General features: G+C 35.9%; 1 pseudogene; it reads left to right on the top strand.

Annotated features, from left to right (window-relative positions):
- Positions 1 to 11,098: 11,098 nt before the first annotated feature.
- Positions 11,099 to 13,030, top strand: LOC122296130 (annotated as a pseudogene).
- The last annotated feature ends 2,346 nt before the right edge of the window (positions 13,031 to 15,376 follow it).

The raw sequence follows: 15,376 nt of genomic DNA, 5'->3' as shown, positions 1-15,376 counted from the left end.
AGATTCTTTTAAATTCTTCGAGTGATATCGCCATGAAAATAGCGTTAAGTCCTTTGCTATTCAAATTGCAATTGTTGATTTCATCTTTTGTCCAAGCATCTATAGATGTCTCGGGTTTAGTCCATTCTCATTCAATCGAATGCCATACACATTCATCCAATGACTTGAGGAAAGCCATCATACGAACTTTCCAATAAGCATAGTTTTCCCCATCAAAGTGTGGTGGAACATATAATGATGTCGACATGATCTTCAAGAGCACAAATCACACTCGAATGAGTGAACCACGCTCTGATGCCAATTGAAATTCACCAACTACCCCTGTAAAATCACGAAATCGTCTACCAATTTCCTTGAACAAATAGGTTAGATCTCAATTATCAAAATTATGAAACGAATAAAATAATTTAGAATAAATAATCAACTTTGTAAGATACAATGATTGGTTACGAAGGAAAACCCTTTAAATAACTCTTTAAAGGTAAAACCCTACGGGGCAGCCAAATTTAGGAAAGTCAATCTTATTATTTGAAGAACAATTACAAGCAATCATCAATTACAAAACCTTTGCAATTTGACTCTCTTACTTGTCTAGACAAACGACTCGTTTGTCTTCTATTGTAGTAGTAGCCAGAACCTCTGGCGATCTTCAAATGTTGACTTCCCTTCTGGAACTCCTTAGACTGAAATCCAATCGATGTTACTTCACACTAAAAAAGATCATACTCATAAATGCTCAGAATATACTCTCTAGAATTCGTGGCTCAAAGTCCTTACTGAGATACAAAATTGAATCCCTTTAAATAGAAAGTTTGGAAAGAGTTCTAGTCATAGTAGGATTCTGCGGACAGTTAGCAACAGTGGTGAAAATGTGTTCCGACGGACTACTAACATTTCGCGATAACATTCTTCTGTCTTAACTAATCTCTGTTCAGCTTTCTTCTAGATAAATACAGATCTACCAGGACTCAATTTTAACCCCAATGACTTATCTAAACAATACCAAAGACTTCTAGATAGACTCAACATTGTTTAGAGATAAATCAATACTTATTTTATATTCATCCAATAATTTTAAATATAATGATAAGATAAGCCTTATCATATAGTCATCTATTTTTTTTATTGTTCTTACTAACTGATTTAACCTCTGATCTACATGGCATTATGCTGCATTTATCCCTTACTAGACAACTTTTGCACCTCTATTTATTTCTAGATGGACAAGAGTTGGATGCAAATCACTGATAGATTTGGATATAGGGAATATGCTAAAGGAGTTAAGGAGGCTGCAACAACAATCTTTAAGGAAGAATTAAATCAGGATATGTAAGGGGGCTCGGCGAGATGGTTATTCCTGAGTTATCTAGAGAAGCAGCTGATGCCCGAATAGAAGAATTAAATGAACGTGCAAAAAGGTTTGAAAAAGCTGCTTCAGATTATAAGGGTCAGCATGATGACTTTCAAGAGAATGTCATGTTACTAATGAAAAGACAAGCCAAATACGACAAGTTTATGGAGAGATATGAGTTAGAAAGGCAGACCCAGGGAGAGTCTCATAGAGAGACTCAGCAACCTGCATAGTTAGTTACTCATTTTGGAGGATAAACAATCTTTTGTGAATTTTGGTAAGGAGATGAAGATTAAAGTAATATATTAAAACAAAATGTCTCCTACTTAGACAAAATTTTGTTCATCTGTTTGCTGGTGTGAGGTAGGTAGTGTATTGTTAGGTTTTGAGAATGTTTTGTAGCTTTTGTCAATGTACGATTCTCTTGCCACCAACTGGTCACTTGGAAGTTGTTGGTCATTTATACACACATAGGTATGTATCATGTTTTCATGACATTTTGCAGAATGATGTGTGGTGTATCGGTTGGCAGAAGAGTGGGATGTCTGAGGATGGAAGCCAAATGACTATTTTGGAAGGTGCAGTATAGAATTACATTTCCATATAAAATTTAACATATACTCTCTCATTCGCACCTAGATTTTATAATGATTTATTTATGACTGATGGTTTCTCATTCAATAAATCATAGATGGAATTGAAATTTCAGATTTGGTGCTTTCAAATAAGCTAGTAGTGTATGATCTTGTAAAATAGGCAATTGGGGATGGACTGAATACAACTGTGAGTACTATGTATTAATTTAATTTTATGTTTGCTGGTTTGGTTTTAAGTATTTATTTTGACTTGATACTTCTAATCAATTCTCACCATCTTGATTGCTCTCTCTAGTAAGAGATATAAATCTAAAACCTCATGATCTATTTTGTACTCTTGTTTCTCATAGGATTGAACCAAGGTATCAAGAAATATGGAGCAAAAACGTTTCAGAAGTTGTCACAGATGGAATCAAAGTTGAACCCATGAAGAAATAATTCCACTTGTAAATTTACATTCCATTGTGATATGTTAGATGGTATTGTGTAAAACTTAAGACTAAAAAGTGATGAATTTCAAATATGTACGTTGAGGTAATTTGAATAATGGTGGCAAGCAAATATAAATTTCTCCACATTTAGCATTTTTTAATTTTTTTTAGTAAGCAATTACCTGTCATAAAAGAAATAAATATCAGGAAAAAACACCACACACCAGGAATAAATTTTGCTGGTTCCAAAACGTCAAGAAATTATTCTAGAAAATCCAAGAGTATTTGAGGCGAAAAACTAACTATTTACGACGAATATACCCATAGCCGCAAATATGAAAATTAATTTCGGAAAATATTTTGTGACAAAATTTTATCAAATTAAAGGCTGTTGTTTTTGTCAGAAATGATGGATATTTTTGCCAATTTTTTAAATTTTTGGAAAAAAATTTTCTTGGTTCTCTAATAGCGGCTACTTTTGTGTGCCAGTAGCCGGAATTGAGCAATTGCAATTTTGGCTAGTATGTCGCCGGAAATGAATTTATTTCCTGTACTATACCGCCCCAAAAGAATGAAACATTCCCAGCATATGTATGTCGTCGCAAAAGAAATGTGTGGCCGCAGTGGAGGATCTTTTGCAATACCGTAGGTGTCCGCTTTGAGAGTACTCGATCGTTCCATCATGTGTGTTAAGTTTTTATTAATTGTGAATCATGGGTAGATTAATTGTTACTTAAATACTTGTATTTGGGGGTGAAAGAATTTATACTCACTACAAGAAATTAGCCCTTTTGCAGCGCTTAAAATCGTTGCAAATACATTCAAAAAACGCTGTAATTGATCAATTGCAGCGTTATTACCCTCCTTGCATGTTCGACAGTATAAAAGTGATATTTTTGATCAATAGCAACGTTATTGAAAAAACGCTGCAAAAGACTTCATTTGCAGCGTTTTTAAACTGCTGCAAACTCACTAATTTCACGCTGCAAAAGGCCACCCCATGTGACTGCCATGGCGCTGCATTTGATCAATTGCAGCGAAATTTTTCCTTGCTATATCATTAAATTTCGCTGCAATAGCCTCCCTACAACAGCAGCGCTACATTTGGTTCGTTCATTTTGCCATTTTTTGCAACACTTAAAATCGCTGCAATTGATTTATAAGCGCTGCAATTGTGTACGTCAAAAGCAACATACCATTCTAGCGCTGCTTTTGATACTTTTTGCAAGGATTAAAATCGCTGCAAAAAATCAAAAAGCGCTGCAAATGCGCAAAAGCAACGCTTGCTTCATTTGTTGCATGTTGCATACTTTTCAAGGACTAAAATCGCTGCAACTGATGATTTGCAACGAATTTGGCCTATTTGCATCGACTAAAAATCGCTGCAAATACTTAATTACAAAATTAAAAAAAAAAAAAAATTACTACTGAAACATACAGTTTCAGTAATTTTTTTCACTTGTATTAGAAGCAAAGTTAGTAAATCAGCTAGGATTTAATTCCCTTTACTTAATAATACAAAGGGTACATAGAAAATGTTCTACAAAGTACATTCAGTATACAACAAGTAGAAATATGTTCAGTACATTCAGTATACAACAAGTAGAAATATGTTCAGTACATAGCCAAGCAGAAACTTCAAGTCGATCCTAAGTGCACTTCATCACTTTCAACTAAAAGTAATTGCTCCCATATTCAAAGGCATACCTGTATATGAGTTTTCTCGAAAGACACAATACCAACTGATTAGTAGAACAAAAAACCTGGAAAGTGGAGCATGAAGTCATACAAACAGGAGAAAGCCTTATTATAGGTAAAGAATGCATGAAAACCTACTTTTCATAGTAGTTGTAACACATCAGCATCAATCTAATTTACTAATCTCAAAGTAGAACTTCATTCAAGTAAAGTACAACTTTAGAATCAAACCTCTTTTTATTAAAATTCTGGAAAAATGTGTATTGTTAACACTAGAAGCTCATCAATAACTATCCAAACCAAAACTCCTATACAAATTTACAAACAATTTGCTTAGATATTTATTTAGGTCTCCACTGCTTTCAAACTACACTTTTATGATCAAAGTAGAGATAATTATCCATAGGACTTGCAGCAACCAATCTAAATATATATAGATTAAGCATAAACACAAAACATTACTTGACTAAAAAACCAGTACTTCCAAACTTATATCAAAAGTTTTGTAGAGGATTAAAAACTATTATTTACATTAGCTGAACCAGGAAGTCGTTGTCATCATCCCTGAGAACATCACAATAAGAAATAATTAGCATATTGAGGACAGTGTTGGGTAAAGGATTAGTAATCTCACACAGAAACATAGACAAAAGCAAGTAAAATAAAGTGTTGCAACAAAGTAATTGCACTTTACTGCACTTGTCACAGATTCTTAGGTTAGAAAACAAGGCAGATATTGAACCACCCTGTTCTCTAATTCACTAAAGTCAAACTCAAAGAAGACAATCACCTGAAATTAATTGAAAGCAACAGGTAATATGTGAATAAGCCAAAACTTCGCTCATTGATGCATCTCTAAGGAAGGTAAGTCAAGTGCCATGATATCACTAAGATTCCAACTACAGAGAGGGTGACATACCAGTCTTTTATCTTATATGCTCTTTTCAGGTGCTCATTCTTTACACGTTTCAAAACTTCTCCAATGTGTTCAGAAGCATCCTCCAAATTTGTGACACGTACCTGGAAACAAGGAAAAATCCTTATTTTCAAAAGATAAGGATCAATAAGCCACAGAAAAACATTAATATGAAACATATACACACACAGCAGAACTCCCTGGCTTCAAAAGAATTAGGGCCCAATAAATGATTCAATAAAGATCCAATATTGCAAAAATTGGGGGAAAGCAAGGGAGAGGACCATATATAATAAAGTAAAATCGAGATGTGAGTTTGCATAAGTTTATATGACCTTTGTGTGGGGTAGCATGAGTTTAGATCGGTTTCTGTCCTAAGAAACACTAAACTAAGTGTTTGTTAGGACAGACCTTTGTGTGGAAAATCGAGATGTGAGTTTGCATAAGTTTATATAAAGAAGTACTGATGAAAGAGATCTACTCTGCCACCATTGAAAGTTTATATAAAGAAGTACTGATGAAAGAGACCTACTGATAGCCATCATGTTGACATGGATGCATACCTTCGCTCAAAGACCACAAGTAAAACTTCTTGATCAGACAAGAATACTTGGTTGAAGACGTCAGAATGTGGAACATATTAAGTTAAGAACCATTTCCTATTTTTTCTCATCAACAGAAACTTTCCAGTACTTAAGTTTGCATCTTCAGCCACATATGAGTCATCAATGCTCTGTTTCCATTTGGTTGATGATGAGTTTGCTGGTTCTGGCTTCACGACAGTAGGATCAGTTGGCCCACTGGCCATTGCAGCACTTGTGAGTGATGATTTTGGCTTTCCTTTCGGGACAGCAGTCTCCCTCCTCACTCTAACAGATGCAGGAACCTGAACTGACAAACTTCTAATGCATGATATTGGATGGATGCAGTGTTAAGTAGAGATATAAATCATTGGTGGTTTAAATGGTACCCAAAATACGGCCTGCTAGCATTACTTGACACAAAAACATATGGGAGATGAGAAAAAGTGGAAACTGAATTTAATTTTATAACCTTGCAATTGCTGCTTCATGACAGGGGGGAATTCTGGAATTTATCAGTATATAGATAGTGAGAAAGGACTAAAATCTGGTTTGCATTTAGACATTATATGCCATAAATTCAGTTTTTGTGAAAGAAACTTCACTTGTAATTGAAATTAGTCAGGACATGCTCCCTTCAATATATATATACTAATTTCATGTAATATAATTGCAATCTTGACTTAGTACACTAACAAGGTATCATTATTGTAATAATGAGACAGCAAAGCAAGAGGGACCAAAAATTGCAAACTATATTTAAGTTAGAATGTATGCCCCTGCATCTTAAGATTAAAGCCAACTAATATCTTAACATTATAACAATAGAGATGGAGAGAGATGAGTGGCTTTAATCTCAAAAAAAGCCAGGATTGACAGTAAGGCCAATCAGTACTACAGTTTCTAACATACTAGACCAGTCATTAATTACAGCCTAATTAATATATTTTGTTTAGATTTATATAGATTGATCATTTCAATTTCTAAACCAAAATGACTAAGATGCTGCTGCCATGTTCAATGGTCCCCACGGCAGAATCATCACAGGGAGCATCAGTATGCTTTCTCTCTATTGGACACAAGCTTTTACAACTAGTTTTGCAAACCTTTTGTACTAGCACCAGAATGCAGTTACAAATTTATATGAAAGGCAGAGAGGTGAGGGCTGTGGTATATGTATATAGAATGAAGACTATAAAGGAGAAAATTTAGTAGGTTAAGTCACCTAAATTAGGGTCGTGAAAATCACTGGGTTGCACCCACCAGCCATCAGGCAGGATAGTGATGGATTATCACATTTTATCATACATGTTGACTTGGGCCAATGGACAGCCACAGCTCAAATGAATATAATAAATTAACCTAGACCCCACTTTCAATTCAAACCACTACAAGTAACCCTTGCAAGAAAAGGATAGAAAACTCTGTATCATTCAATTTAGGGTATAAGAAACTCACTGCAGTGTATGTATGCAGTTTGTCTCGAGCTCCCCTATCACACAATTGATTTCTCCCCTAACAGAGTCATACCCACTATGAACCTACGTTGAATATGTAACATAAAATAGATGTCCAAGCATTCTAAAATGTAATCATATATCCCACGTAAGGGTTGGTTTAGATTTTCATGCCTAGGCACATTCACATTGGAAGAAGCAAACTTTTAAGCATCTAAGTTTAACAGAATATACAATCAGCAGAACCACTTTTTCTAGACTATTCAAAACATATCTTCACATTGGATAACTAGTCATCTAATTAGGGATTTCAACATTTTGAAAATTATGCTAATCAGAGGACACAGGTACAAATTATCACCCAAGCTCTTTTCAGCAACAATACCCTCGTCAACCCGTAGCCAAAATGCAGATAACAAAAACAAAAATGGTGCAAGAAACGAGATGCTTTCAGATTCAAACAACTGGAAATACTCTACAAACAAAAAGCTCCCATTTTTGTAAACCAACGAGAGCGGATGAAGGGGGAGAGAGAGATTCAATCGTTGCAGAGATACCTGTGGTGACGTTGGGTATGTAAACACCCAAGCGTCTCGCTCGAAAACGTTTGGCAACCGATAGTCTTGGATATATCGGCTCAAAAAGCACGCCGATAGTAACGATGGAGGAATGGAGATCGTATGGGGAGGGAAAGTTGACCGTGCCTTCCGCGGAAGGCAAATAGAGTGGAGGAGAATCTAGGGCTCGGGCCGTAGTCGACAATGAAGGTAGATGCTACGCCGTGTGTATCAGGTTCGTTTCCTGGGCATTGAAGGTAGGAAAAATGGCTTTGATCGTCGAAATGGAGAAGGAGCTCGGTAACAGAGTGGGGTAGTGTGATTTCGGGGGGAAAATCTAAAAGTATTTCCAAAAGTTGGCGCCGAGATGCAATAGCAACGATAGTAGCTGCTGTAATAAAATCCATCCTATTGCAACGCCTAGCTTCGCTGTAATAAAGGAAAAAAACGCTGTAAATATAAAGTTAAGTGACCGCCAATTTTAAAGTGGGCTATTACAACAAAATAAAGCAAGGAGTTATAAAACGTTGTAAAAAGTCATCAATTGCAGCGATTTTTTTTGCAACAAAATAAAAAACGCTGCAAAAAGCCAAATTCCTTGTAGTGACTTTCTAGACATAAAAATCACTTTTTATCTAAACATGCTTAACCACAAAACAAAAAAACATGATGCATGCGGACCGTTTTTTCATTAGTTTCCGTAAATAAAAAAAACATCTGAGATGTGAAAGATTTTTAATTTTCTCAAAACATATTTGCTAGCTAATAGCCCCAAGATGGGCGATGTGGGCATGACTAATACCATTGAATGTAGACATGATGTGAGAGCCATTACGGCTCTCCCTGATCTCACGCTCGCAACAGGAGAAGACTTGGAAATTGATGGTCTCCATCGGATTGAAAAAAATAAGGACAAAAATGTAATCTTATAAACAAGAGCGATATGGAAAAAATAGGTGGCCGGTAGCTAGCATTGTTTTTCGTAATTGATATTACCCTATGGATTAGTAATTTAATTTATTTCTGGTCTTTAAAATAAGATACTGCATGCTGCATGCGCATAGCTACAGTGGCCTATTATAGGAGCTACGGTGGGAAATGAACGAAATTCTTGAGGTTGTTTTTTATAACGATTTTAAGCAAGTTAAACCATAATATTGACTGATTCCATAGAACATAAATCAAAGATCATGATCCAAGATTCACCAATTGTCATTTATATCTCAAACTTGCATGAATCCTAACTTCTTAATTTAGCAAAATCTCTTAAAACCTGATTAAAAATATACTATAACATGAATGTATATAGAGCGCATCAAGTTTCATTAATCTTCTATCCACGTTTGATCGAGTTTAAACACACGCTCGATCTATTTGGTAATTGATAATGGCATTTTGATCTTGAACATCCATCTATCGTGTCCCAGGAGATAGTTCGGAGAAAAACTGAAGCTACCAGTTAACAATCAAGTAACACCCTAAAGGGGGGAAAAAGGAGACAAATTGATATGTCGAAGTAGAGATATCAAATGAAGGAAATGAAAGGACAAGGAGACGTACGTGCCACATCCTTTTAAATATATATATTATATATTTATTTATTTTAAAAGATTCTTTATTGGTTTTAAATCCTCGATAATTAAAATAAATATAATTGGTCATTGGGAATGAAAGTTATATTCCTTGATGGAATGAATTAAACAACACTTAGGCCCGTTTAGATTGTAAGATTTTTACATCTCATATCATCTTAATATCTAAACATCATAAACACAAACACTTTTTAATTTCAAATTTTCAATTTTTTCATCGAATCATTACAACTTTTTTAAGCTTTCAAATGAAACATAAAAAATAATTTAACTTTTTTAAATTTTAAAACAAAAATAATATTAAAAAAAATTTTCAAACGATATTTTAACTTTATAATATTTTTATTTAACATTTTCTCTCTTATCATTTCCTAAAATCTCATAAAATATCATAACTAAAATTATTTCACTTCTATTTACAAACCATTTCACTATTATTTACAGATCATCTCATCTCATTTGACTATCCAAACGAGGTCTTAGAAAGTTTTGGATAAGGATCTTGGCCTATTTATATCTAAAAGCATGTGATTCTCGATTAGCTACATTTAAAAAAAAAAAAAAAAAAAAAAAAAGACGATACTCCAATTTTATTGATTACCTTCACTTGTGGCGGAGGAAAACCGTAGTTACAATCAGATACCTGTGGGTTACAAATGAGCAAAAAATCCAAACACAGGCATCAAAAAACTAAAAAGCAAAACATTATGAAATTACATCCTAATACAATGCCATAGAGTACAAGAAAGGAACCCAACACAAAAAAGAATACCTGTAAGAAAAAGCACATGCAAAAAGGAATTTCAGAAAAATTAATACCAAAAGAATAACTTACCCGGCATTAGGGGTGGGCAGCGGGGCCCCGTTCGCCCCGCCCTCGCATAGGGCAGGGCGGGGCATCCTCACCATCAGGGTCGGGGCGGGGCCCCCCGGCCCGTATGGTGTAACCCAACGAAGGCGAGGGACGGGGACGGACCCCCCCCCGGTCCGTTTTTCCCCCGCCCCGCCCCGTATGTGATATATATAATATATAATATATTATATATATATATATATTAATAAGTTTAAGTTATACTTAAATGAAACGGTACCGTTTCATCTTAGGGGTAAGGGTTTATTAATAGACAAAACGGCGCCGTTTCATTTAGTGGGTTAAGCTGTTAACCCTAACACCCCCCCCCCCCCCCCGGCGTCTGAAACCCCCAGAAACTACCTTCTCCCGAGTCCCGACTCCCCTCCCCTCCGAAACCCCCAATCCCCTCCCCTCCGACCCTAAGTCCCCACACGCAGTGCCGCACGCCGTCCCTCCTCCCTCTCCCTAGCTGACGCACGCCGGACGCACGGTATGTATAATTTTCTCCTCCGGTCATTGATTTTCTCCGTTAAATTATATATATATATATATTTTTAGTTTTGATCGGAGATTGGAGGAAGGATGGGGTTGAATCGGAGATGGAAGATGGGATTTGTGAATTGTGTGCTGTGGATTCGTTGTTTGTGACATTGTGTGATTGTTTCGGATTTCAAGCATTTTGGATGTTTCGGATTGCCCATTTTTGTTGTAAATTTCATTGAAACCCTAACCCCTAAATTGATTTAGGGGTTTCATGATTGAAACCCCTAAATCAATTTAGGGGTTAGGGTTTCGGATTGGGACCCTAAATTAAATTAGGGTTCCAATCCGAAACCCTAATTTTTTTTTAGGGGTTTCAATGATTGAAACCCCTAAATCAATTTAGGGTTTCGGATTGGGGTTTCACCCCTACCCGGCATGGCTTTACGAAAGTCGCAAGTAAGGAAGACCACCATTAGCCACATACATTAATGAAAATAAAGAGATAGGTTGAAAACCTCTATGTAGAAATCTGTAAGGGTTCACAATTAAAAAATAATCAGTTCTTGCGAATACTTGATTAAAGATGACGAGAGGTTAGTATTCTAATAATTCTTTTATTATTAAATTTTTCTCTCAAACCTTACAGGAAAAAGTCATGAGGGAGGTGAAGGAATAGGCTAATTAATATTCCAAGAAGTTGCTCAAGAGCGTAATTAGGTGAGGATCATGGTCCATAGACCTATAAACTATGAGGGAAGTCAAGATCATAGTCCATGTATTATGATGGGGAATCTTTTGCTTAATTAATTATTCGAAGTTATAAATATGACTTGGGTCATTTGTTAAATTAGCAAACTATTAAGGCTGTATTTCGATGATTACGGACTAACTGTAGTACTCACATGTTTCAGATATTGACGAGTGCAAAGATCTTGATCGGAATCCCTGCAATGCTACTGCAACATGTACCAACACTAACGGGAGCTACGCATGTATATGTCCCAATGGATATGAAGGCGATGGGATGATGCCGCCTGGAACAGGTTGTAGTCGAAAAAGGCCAATCCAAGATCATCATTATTGCCCTGGGTATGTATAACATATATAGGAATGATGGTATTAACTACATATATACGTGCATGATGGATTTGGTTTCCCAATTACCTCACTCACTTCCCATGCAATAATTAATTTGGTCTCAAATGAACCATTTTGATTAATGCAAAAGTCTTTTAAGATGAGAAAATTAATGTTTTAAGATAACCGTTAATTTGTAGCCTTAGCTTTAGTATGAAACGCGGTTGAAATCCGCTAATGGAAGATCTTTGCTTCTCCAATAGTCACTAGCTACAGGTAGGCTTTAAATCTTTCTTCTTTTTAATCATGATCATTGGCTAAGTTAAAATTCGAAACTCGACTATACTCCTTGTAGGACATTTTTATATATTACATATTGAAATCTCAACTTTGTTGAAGTCTTTGTTAGTGACTGAAGGAGAAATTGAGATACATTCTATGTGGTTAAAACTGAAACAGAAGTTCTTCCAACAAAATGGTGGCCTAATTTTATGACAACAACTCCTGAGTCACAAAGAATCTGTTGAGTCAGCCAAAATCTTTAGTGCAGAAGAGCTTGAAAAGGCCACTAACAACTATGATAAAAGTAGAGTCCTTGGTCATGGAGGCTTTGGAACTGTTTATAAAGGAGTTTTATCAGATAACAAAGTGGTTGCTATTAAGAAGTCCAATGTTGTTAATCAAAGTCAAATCGAGCAATTTATAAATGAAGTGCTTGTGCTGACTAAAACGAACCATAAGAATGTGGTTAAGTTAATAGGTTGTTGCCTTTAGACCATGGTACCCTTACTAGTATATGAGTTCATCACAAACGGGACATTTTTTGACCATATTCATGATAAAAGCCTATCATCCTTGCTCTCATGGGAAAAGCATCTGAAGATAGCATCAGAAACTGTAGGAGCCCTAGCATACATACATTTTGAGACTTCTATGTCAATTATATATAGAGATGTGAAAACTACAAATATACTTCTGGATGATAAATACACAGCAAAAGTGTTTGACTTTAGAGCTTCAAGACTGGTTCCTCTTGACCACACACAATTAACGACCATGGTGTTGGGAACTTTGGGGTACCTGGACCCAGAATACTTCCATTCTTGCCAATTAACTGAAAAAAAGTGATGTCTATAGCTTTGGTGTTGTCATTGCAGAACTACTAACAGCTGAAAAGGCAATTTCCATGTTTAGGCTTGAAAGTGAAAGAAATCTAGCAATGTATTTTGAAACTGCAATGAAAGAGAATCGCCTACTTCAAATGATTGATGATTGCATTCTCAAAGAAGGTAACATTGATGAAATAATGGAAGTTGCTAATATAGCAAAAAATTGTTTAAAGGTAAGGGGGGAGGATAGACCTAGTATGAAGCAAGTGACAAAGGAGCTTGAGGGATTAAGACTTTTGGAAAAACACTCATTGAAAAAGGTTGATTAGCACAACAAACTAAGCACTTGCCCAATGCACCTACACAATTTTTGGGAATTGATTTTGACATCGGCGGCTCTTCTATCAATACCATTGTCGGGGATGACAACATGAGAAATCAATTACTGAAACCAACAAATAATGATGTGAGATAATTTTTTCATCCTCATCGTCGACATTCATCATGATCACCACTCATCGCTTGCCATCCACACTCGTTTTCTCCAGTTGTTCACCATGGCCTACTAGTGTTACCTTACTCTCTCTTTCTGGCTTTGGCTCTCAACCCCCTTCTTTCCTCCAATCTGATCTCTTCCCACCCCCCCTAGGTTTCTCTCTCTCTCTCTCTCTCTCTCTCTCTCTCTCTCCATAGATTCTTCACATGCTTTCTAGCTTCACCATCTTTTCTTGTCTCTCTGACCTCAAAATCTTGAACAATAACTTTTCGAAGGTTCCTCTTTTGGATTTTCTGCTCAATGAAAGGAAATTTGGTCTCCTTGTATGCATGTTTTAAGATTGAAAGAATGTGATCATCATAGCTTTATCATGTTCATGTACGACGTGGTTTGGTGCTGTGATATGTATATATTTGATATTCTCTTTTGAATGATTTCAATGTAACGCGTTCTATCTATCATATGAGATGTGCAGTACTATTGATCATGAAAGCTTTTGTGAGTGTTTAGTGAAATGAATTATTAGCCTTTTCACACTTTACAATTAAAGCTTTTAGCTAAATCCAGTATTGGTACTCCAATATAATGATATTCTTGGGGGAAATAACCTATATAGAATGGTCCTAATCGACATGACAAATTACCTCGTAACACTTTCTGACAATATTCATCATCAATACCATACACAAATTAAATACATTATATTAATTGGAATACCTTGATCTAAGAGTACTAGTACGTGTATGTGTTCATGATAACTTTTCCTTGTGGCCCATCATGAGAAAAGCATCCTTGCTCGCCAAAGACTTCATTTGTATAGTCCTTCCCTTGCTAATTTAATAATTTATTTATGGCTTAAATGGAAAGAAAACATTTTAAAAAAGAAAAATAATGAAAACGAAAAAGAAAAAAGATAAAATAGTTGCCCGTCTCTAGCTCAGTTAAAAAAGATAGATCAGCAAATTCACAGATAATAACGAAGGAACTCATAGTTTTACCGTAGCTCAAAGTTTCTCACTTATTCCCTTGGCTAAACCAATGCAGCTGTGTTTTGATGAACTAAGTCATATTTTGCATTTGATTAGGTTTTTTATCAAGCCAATGCCAATGCTCTTTGCTCTTTAATCGGCGAAAACAGAGGTTTGATGTTATTTGCAAGCTGCCAAGCATGGTTGGACGGAGGGCTTTGGTTGGCAGGCCTAGAAAGAAAACAGAAAGCTGGTTGATTCGGCTGGATCTCATGATGGTGCTTGCAGGGAGCATGAATCTTGCCGTCGGACGTGCTTAAGGTGGTGGTTCGTGTGTGCTCTGCTTTGTGTAGTGTAGAACAAAGGCTTTTGACTGGGAGGTGCAGCTCGATGGTGCTGGGTGAGTTGCTAGTCCGAGAAAGAAAAAAATAACGAGAATCAATAAGGTCGAGAAAGACAGAGTTGTTGAGAGATTCGTTGAGGGTAGGTGAGAGATTTGATGCGGACAAATTATATGCCATCGGGAGGAAAATGGAGAAGAAAAATTAAAAATTCTTCGGTTCGGCGCAAAAAAGGATTCAAAGAAATTCGTAAAGGAGGAATTCATAATCCTTTACGAACTAGATGTCCTTCTACAAAATAGTAACAGCAGAATCTGAGATTTATGCATACTCACATGATAATATGGAATGGAAACAAGCAACAAAATTAAAAATAAATAAATAAAAAGTTTAAAAAATGATTGTCAGATGCTTTATCTGTAGATGGGCCTCTCAAGGGCAGGGCCATCATAGAGTTAACGATTCGAATCAACAGTGGCAAGGAACCGAAGCTGCCGTTTGGCTGCTGCTACAAGGTCCACACTTATCTCAATGTTTTGCGCTTCATTCCACTTGAGTTCTTGCTCCAACTCCATCCTCTCAATTCTAACATAATAAATACCATCTTTCAGCAACCACATGATGTCATAAAAACTTACAATTGACAATAAGAATCAAGTACCCAACTCAAAAATAGCTCCCATGATTTGATTTAGAAGCTCATATTCATAATATATACCTACGTATGATTTTGGAAATATTTAATAAGTAGAAGAGCATTGACTAATCAGAGAAAGGAAAACAAAAAGAAAAAGGTTCCGAGTTCATTTACTTGCATATTGCATGCAAACTACGTGGAACTCAACTGGACTTGTAAAAATTTCGAAATGA

Source organism: Carya illinoinensis, chromosome 15 (assembly GCF_018687715.1).
Source record: "Carya illinoinensis cultivar Pawnee chromosome 15, C.illinoinensisPawnee_v1, whole genome shotgun sequence".
Classification (NCBI taxonomy): domain Eukaryota; kingdom Viridiplantae; phylum Streptophyta; class Magnoliopsida; order Fagales; family Juglandaceae; genus Carya; species Carya illinoinensis.
Note: the sequence above shows the minus strand (reverse complement) of the source record. Positions and strands in the feature narration are given on the sequence as shown.